We start from the raw sequence: 8,164 nt of genomic DNA on the forward strand, positions 1-8,164 counted from the left end.
CTCCGGCTTGGCGGGTTCCTGTTTTTCTCCCTTTGCCTGTATCTTCTTTAGGTTAACGCCGCGCAGAAAGGGTGTCAGGGCACGGCACGGCACTTCAGGCGCTTCCAGCCCTGTTTGGCCTGCGAGGAAAGTTTCACTTTCCCTTTTCCTGGCAGGTGTGAAGCGATCCCCTGTGGTCCTTGGAGAGCTTCACAAGTATCCCCCGATTTAACACAAAATGCACCTGCTTTTTTGATGTGTCTAAAGCTGCAGTGATAATGTGCTGGCGTTTCACGTTGTAAATTAAAAACATAATGTAATTTACCAGTATAACATGCTTTAACATGTTAATGTGGTGGAGGTGTATTTTAAAGATTAACTTATAGCAAATATCCCAGTCATATTCCACGTCGGGATTTGAGTCCCCTCTTAAGACACATCTCCACAGCAGCCTTCACTAAACTTTGTGAGAACTTCCAAAGTTGGTAGTTTACTGCAACAGATGTATCTATAGATTTTAGTTTTTCAGACTTAACATGAAAAAGACCCCTATTGTTGCTGTGGGAGTTCTTCTGTTGTATAATTAATTTAGGTTATTCTGCTGTTCTCATGTTTGTATTGTAGCTGTACAGTCTTTTTTTCCAATATTTATGTGTGAAATATAGTGGCCAGATAAAACAGTCGGACCAGAAATTTTGTCAACTGAGAAGAAAAACTGAAGTGTAGGAGAGAGTAGTCCTCTTGTTTCTAAGAGTATGTTAACAGGTTATTCAAACAATCCAAAAAACCAGTAAGGCCCAGTTAGGCAGTTGACTCGAAATGGATGTTCAGGGATAGTTGTATAGGATCATGGTCTGGTTTGCACAGTTTGACAGTGTTCACAAACAGGCTAATGCACAAGTAGATTTTGATCATGGTGAGTTGTCTCTGGTTGAATGGGTGAAGGTACACGCATGTCTGGGGTTTTTCTATGATGAGCTCTGTCGTGGTTTAGGGCTGGGCTGGCCACTAAATCCTGGGCAGACGCTCTCTGTTAACCCCTCTCCCCTCCCCAGAAGTGGAAGAGAAAAGAGAATAAGGGAGAGAGACTTTACGGGTTGGAAAATAAAACTAACAGGTTTAATAAAATAGTAATACTAATACTACAGGATAATAATGTAAATAGGAAAATAACGAAATATATACAGGTATGTACAAACATATTTGTAAAAACCAATATAAAATCCTCCCTGCATCACCTCCCCCCTAATGATGGTTACGTCACCAAAGGCTCTAGAGAGCAGGGCTTTGGAAAAGTCCCAGTCCGGACCCAGCAGTAAGTGGGAGCAGGATACAGGAACTGGATTTAGGAAGAGACAGATCAGGATTGGAGGCAGATGAACCGGCAGGGTTCTGCTTGGACTTTGGCCATCGCAGGAGAAGAAAGGCAAGAGGGAGGGCAAGAGAGTGAGACCCTTGCGATCCCTCAGCTTTATACTGAGTATGACGTATGTGGGATGGCACACCTAGTTGGTCAGTTTTTGGATGATCTGACCTGTCTGCTCCTCCCCACGGATACGGCACTTGTGGTGTGACAGTGGCTTTGTGTTGTTTACATAACATACAAGCACTATCACTTGTAGAAGTGAACACTGTCTGGAAAAACATGCCATTAGTTTCAGACAGTTCAGCCACTTAGAAGAGTCTGAGCTGAAAAGTAAAATCACTAAATAGAAAATTAGTTCTATTTAGCTCAGACCAGGACAGCTCTCATCCTCGTGTGTGGCGTGAGGTGAAGTAACTCACCCCTCTTGAGCAGGCTGTTAGAAGGCTTTGGCATGTGAAATGTGCATCAGCTGCTCTTTGGTAATTGTCCTTTTGCATAATTTTTTATGCTGTGGGAAATAGGCAAGAGTTTACTGTTGTTCATTAGCAGCGTACAGTGTTATCCTATTTTTACAGTGGTATTGAGATATACTGCCATCTCCTAGTAACTTACCTTTTTATTTAACTTCTTGCAGCACTTGTTGCCGCACCAAAACCTGGGTTGACTGCAGACTGGGACAGAGGCTAATAAAGACCCATATGTCTTCATGTACCTTCACTTAAGGGTGATGGTATATGTAGCCACAAGGCTGATTTTTAGTTTGATTTGTGGCAGATTTCCTTCTTTCCCCAGTGTGATGATGTGTCAGAGAAGAAATGTAGAGGAAGTGCTTCTGGAAAAATTAATATATAAGGTGTAGAAAATGCAATTTCATAGAGTATTTCAGCAGTACAGTGCTACAGTTTATATTTTAAAAATGGCGGGGTGGGGGTGGGGAAGAGGGTCATTACTTTGTTGTTGAGACCAGCCCCAAGAAGGAATTTTTGATTTTTTTCTGAACAGAGGAGCAAGCATAAGGGAAGTTCTACATTATTTTTACTGTTATAAGCCTTTAGGTTCTGGTTTTTGGGTTTGTTTTTGTCCTTTTTTTTCCTTCTTCATCAGCAAAAGCTGGCTATGTAAGCAGGGAAACAGCTCTCTCCCCTGAACAAGTCTGAGAGGCAAGGTTAAACAGTGTATCTTTATTTTTTAAAAAAATTCAAGTTAGATGAAAAATCATCCAAAGTTTGATTAGGCATTCCTAGGCTAGCAGTTGAGTGCTGCAAGGAGTACTGTATGTTTGTTGCCATAGCAGGAGTTTGTCTTTGACTTCTTCTGTATTAAAACTCATGTTCTCTTCTTCAAAAAATAAATAAATAAATAAATAAATCACTTCTGCTGTTTTGAACTGTGAATCAGTAGATTTCTGTTGCAAGTGATTGTGCATTTCACTCCTTTTGAACAGTGGTACTTGTCTAAACCACTCAAAATGAGATTTTTCTTTTTTTTGTCTCACTGCTTTCAGAAGAATGTTAATTTTTTTTTTCTACTGTAGATGCTTCTCTGCTGGTTTCTGTTTATTAGTTAAATTAAAATAAGTCTCATCAGGTAGGCTACTGTAAGAATTATTTTTATTTTATGTCTTACAGCTCCTTTATATACTTTAATTTTCCCATAATTAGTTTTTAAGTAAGTGTGTTATTTACTGACGTAAGCTACTGTAGTGCAAATGATGTTTGACTAAGGCTGTCCACACACCGGTTTGACTAGGTGTGACTCTCTTCTGGACTGTTTTTAGTTCAGCTGTTTCCGCCGGAGGTTGTAGCAAGATTTCATTAGTGTCATTACAGCAGTAGTTCAGTTTGTGTACAGTTTACTGCTATTGTTACTACTAGCAGTTGTGGAGAAGGAAGAAAATAGGCCTGAATCATAGTTATTTTCTTTAAAAAAAGAACTGCTAATCTTTAATTTGATATAAGGTATGAAGTTAATGCAACAAGTCAGATGGCAGAATTATGTCACTTAGCTTAACTTTTGTGTATGTGTGTGTTTTGAGAACAACTTTCCTTCTCTTCCTTCCTCTTTTTCCTTGCTTGCTGATTAAAGAATGGCTGAGCTTCCTAAGCTGTGCTGGGACGGGTTTGAAGTCTTTGGACCAAGCTGGAGTGTTTTGGGAAAGACGCCAAGGTTGGCAGCTTTTTGATGTGCAAAATGTGCCTGGTGTGAGCCTGGGTGCTGACAGTGTCACTGTACCTTCAAAGGAAAATCCAGTTGAGCCATGTTTATGTTTGTGAGACTCCTTTCTAATATTTAATTATCGAAAGCTCTGGTTTCATAGCAGCTGTTGCTGGAGACCCCTTGCAAGAAAGCGATGGAGGGAGTAGGAGGTAAAGATGCCATTTGTTTCCTTTTCTCTAAGGAATAGTCATAGGTATGGGTCCATTACTGGAGATGTGAAGCATCCATGCATGTTATCTATGTTCATTTATTTAGGCTAGGGAATTTACCTCCTGTTGTTCAATCAGTCATTTATGGTGTAATTGTAAGTCTACTGTCCTGTAATTGCTGTAGAACGTGGGAGTTGAGTATCCTCAGAGTGGTTGTTAACCTCTAATAATATCAATTAACAAATACTCTATAAACACTTGATTTCTGTGAAGATGTGAGGAATAGCTGGGACAGATTTAAATTACCAGTTTATTGCCCCAGTGAATTCTAGTAATAATAAGGGGATCGGCAGCATCCATTATTAACCTTACCTGCTTCTTAACTGTATAGAAATGTTTCTTTTCAATATTATGAAATGCCAGGGTTTTTTCCCACCTTTGGATACCAGAGTTTTTTTCAGCTGTTTCTACAAATGAGCCAGAAAAAGTGTGTTAGAAAGATTCTGATAAACAGACACTTCTTTTTCTTCCTCCTTCTCTTATGTAGCCCAAGATCCATATTACCCTGATGCTCTCGGGCACACAAAGAGTATCCATACTCTTGGATAAAGTATCTGTTGCTTTCATTCTCAGCTATAGGTACAGGACAGAGCTTTTACAGGTGGGTTATTGCTCCCTTGGCTGCAGCTGTCTCTGCCAAGAACTGCTCTCCAGTGACAGAGAGCCTGGTGACAGGGCTTCTGATGTGGTTTGGTTTTGGTTTGGTTTTGGTTTGTGTTTTTTTTTTGGTCAACTCTTTCATATATGCATGCTCTCTGTAAATTTTTAACGACTGCTGAAGCAGAGGTTTCTTCCCAGTGTTAAATGTGTCAGGCTGAGGTTAAAACTAGTTTACCTATTTGATGAGATTGAAATATGTTGATAAAGATTTTAAGCAGCTGCTTTTGAGTATTTGGCTTTTTAGGGATAGAATACTTTACTGTGAAAATTGGATTGAGTTTAAAATACTGGAAACAGGCTGGGAAATGAAGCGCATCCACCCAGGACTACAGCATCACTTCCATCTTTTTAGTGCTCAGAAAAACAGATTAATATGACACAAGTAATTAAAATTCATTTTTTTAAATGTCTGTTAAGTGTGTGTTTCTGCTATAAATAAAGCCTGTCTGGCCAGAGGGAGCAAATCTACAGCAATATCGATTCTCACCTCTTCAAGCCTGTTTGCTTTGAACGCACTAAGTACTCTAAACATGCACAACCTGAAAAGCAGACCCCAAGTATTTCAGTTTGGGCATCGTAAATAAAGGATTTGGCCTTTTTTGCTCTGTGTTTCAGCTATCTCAATTGCAGAAAGAGGACTACATAACTCCTTAAAGGACTGCTGTTAAGATAAATATGAGTACTGGGGTTCTGTCACTTCAGTGCCGCAGAATCTTCCTCTTCTCCTGTCCTACTTCCGGGAGAAAATTAGTATGTTTTGTATGCATTAACATGGTACGCTATGACTGAGAAAGGCAGGGGAAGCCAAATAAACCAAACAACTTATCATATAATATTGGACTATATTCTGGCTTGTTAACTGGCCTCATCATCAAGTAGAGACCTTGAAAAAATACTATAAATAAGTGCAGAGCAGTAAATGTGAAGTTCTGAGTTTCTCTTCCTCTTTGGCACATTTTCTTTCTTGTATTAGTGGTGTGGGTGTGAGTCAGTTTCCCACCCAGACTTGGGTATCATCCTTCCAAGAGCAGTCCCAAACATTTGGAAAGTATACTGTTACTGCAGAAGAATACAGTAGCAGTATGACTGTAAATTACAAGCTCCTCAAGCTATGGGTCAGTGCTCCTAGAGAGTGCAACAGTTCATGTTTTGTCTGATTGTGAAGTGATTTTACCCATAGGAGTAGATGTAACAGGGGATGGATGAGTGCAGGCAGCTGAGAGGTATGCTTGATTTAAATGTATGGGTACAGCATCTAGGGCATAAAAGATGAGGGCAGACAGATGCAGGACTGTCACCAGAAAGAAATGCTGGTTACTGACAGTAGCTAACATCTGTTCTGAAACGACTGTGTCCCTTCCTCTTAAGAATCGTGATGATCCCGATCCTGCCTCTGCATCCTCCGTGCTGTATAAAATGCACAAGGACATTATAAACAGTGTGTACTACTTAAGTCTCTGTGTGCATCCCCTTTCTATTTCACTAATTCATATGGCCTAAATTGCTCCACCATCTAAATGGATTAAGCACCTGCTTCCTCTGAGGCACATACTGAGACCCCACACCTAGTGCAGGTGTTGCTGCTGCCTGTGTCTGGATGGTTCCACTTTCATTGCCATTGTCCTCTTCCTCGGGTGACTTGATCAAGGGCAAAGGGTGCCCACCAGTGGGGTAGGGTGTCAAGGGATCAACCATGGAGCTATAAAATCATGTTTTGGCACATGGTGACTGATAGGGGATTCCTGAGTTTATTTGCATGCAAATAGCAGATGTTTTCCAGAAAACTTCCAAAGGTATCCAATTTATGGACAGTGGTGACAAAAAATTATGAACACGGTCTTGATCCTATGACTTGCAGTCTCTGAGTTGTCGTGCCACAGTCTTATTTAGACCATAATGATATTTAATGTACTGTCTCAGTATCGTGTAACATCGGGTGATAATTTCATTGGAAAAAGCCACAAGTTGCTTTTTGGAGAGATTAAACAGTGGTGGTGTTCGTTAAGGTGATAGGCAGTCCTCATCAGCACTTCCATGGTCCTCTGGATCACAAAAGAGTGACCCTGCTGGTAAGAAAGGGAAAAAGCAAGTTCTTTTTTCCTTGATGTTTTAAGTGTTGATTTACTCTGTCATTCACATGTTCAGGGCTCTTAGAGGCTGCCTGCAGAGGTATCATCTACTTCATGATACTGAATACTTCATATGTACATTACATATTGGCATGTGGGGTTTTTATTAAGGTACTGTAAATGTCTTAAAGCAGATCCCAGTGCCGTTGTGTGATTTAATTTGCCACTGTAACATCCCTTCTAAAACAAGGGCTTCTTTTTTAATAGTGTGTGTGATGCTTAATATTCCTCTTTGTAAAGGAGCTAAGTTAGTAGCTTCTTTATCATCACTACTGGAAGCAAGGTCTGGTGTTTTAGGGATTGTTTGTTGTTTTTTCCTCTGCATTCTGTTCCTTTTTATAGTAGAGGTAGCAAACTAATTGCTAGCACTTATTCTTGGGACTCTGCTTATATTTTAGTTTAAAACATAGGCTCTTGGTTCAAGGTACCGTGTTTACCCAACAAGGAGAGAAACAAGGCAGGGTTTTTTCAACTTCTCCTTCCACATTTTGTTTTCAAGTTATAACAGTGAGAAGTAGTATAGATATTACAATAATAACTGGATAAATTGTAGTTTTCTTGTTAACATTTCTGAATACTGACTATTCCAAAGATGTTATGCTGTTTGAAAACTAAGGTCTTACCAGCATTACTTAGTTTTATGTTATACAGCTCTTGTTGGGGAGCATCGGAGACTTCATAAAAAAAAGGAAAGAAAGTCTAATCATATTTTTTTGAAGGTTGAATCCTGACAGGAAGACAGGCTGCTAGGAGATGGGAAAAAAAAGAAAAGCAGAATTAGTGCTTATCTTCCTGTAAGAAGGCTTGACAGATAACATCCAAGGGAGAAGACTTCAGATGAAACTAATGCAAGTAAAATAATGCTGTGTAATTACAGATGTTACTGAGTTGAGCTACTCCCTGTTAATCACACTTAATTAATATAACCCAGTTGCAGGATGACTTACAAGTGGTTTGAATAAGTGTGTAAGATCAGAAGGACTGGTTTTGTGCTCTCTATAACAGAGACGCTCTGTAGTCTCTTTTTGTCAGATGATGCAAATCCATCCTAAAGCAAGAGAATTAACGAACACAGTGGATTAGGAGGTTATAGGAATTTTCCATAGCTCCTGAAAGTGTCTGCTTTGGCCTTTCCTTCCGTGGATGCAGGGATTCAGTCTCATATTGCCTCATATTGCCTTTTTTGAATCTTAGAAGGCTCAATACAGACTAATTTTTACTCATATGTTCAGTTACCGTTTCATTTACTGCTACGGTACAGCGGTTTTATAAATTTATTTGCTATTATATGCTGTGTAGGACATGCAGGGTGCTAAATTTGGAGAACGTATTCTGTTATTCTTTTGATCTGTAATCTGTTTTAGAGAGGCATGTGTCTGGAAACTGTTTCAGCAGATGAGAAGTGTTTCTGGAGCTTTAGAGTAGAAGAAAGGGTAGCTGAGAAGTTAATAAAGATATTACTGAAGGAGTAAAACAAGTAAACTCATATTTCTGTGTAGCAGACTGTTAAAGATTGTTTAACATGGTACATACTCAAATTTCTCCAAACTGTTCTGTGCTTGTTACTAATTTGGTGTCATTTGTTTGGGTTTTTTTTGCCTTCA

Source organism: Mesitornis unicolor, unplaced genomic scaffold, assembly GCF_000695765.1.
Source record: "Mesitornis unicolor isolate BGI_N332 unplaced genomic scaffold, ASM69576v1 scaffold28250, whole genome shotgun sequence".
NCBI classification, from domain to species: Eukaryota; Metazoa; Chordata; class Aves; order Mesitornithiformes; family Mesitornithidae; genus Mesitornis; species Mesitornis unicolor.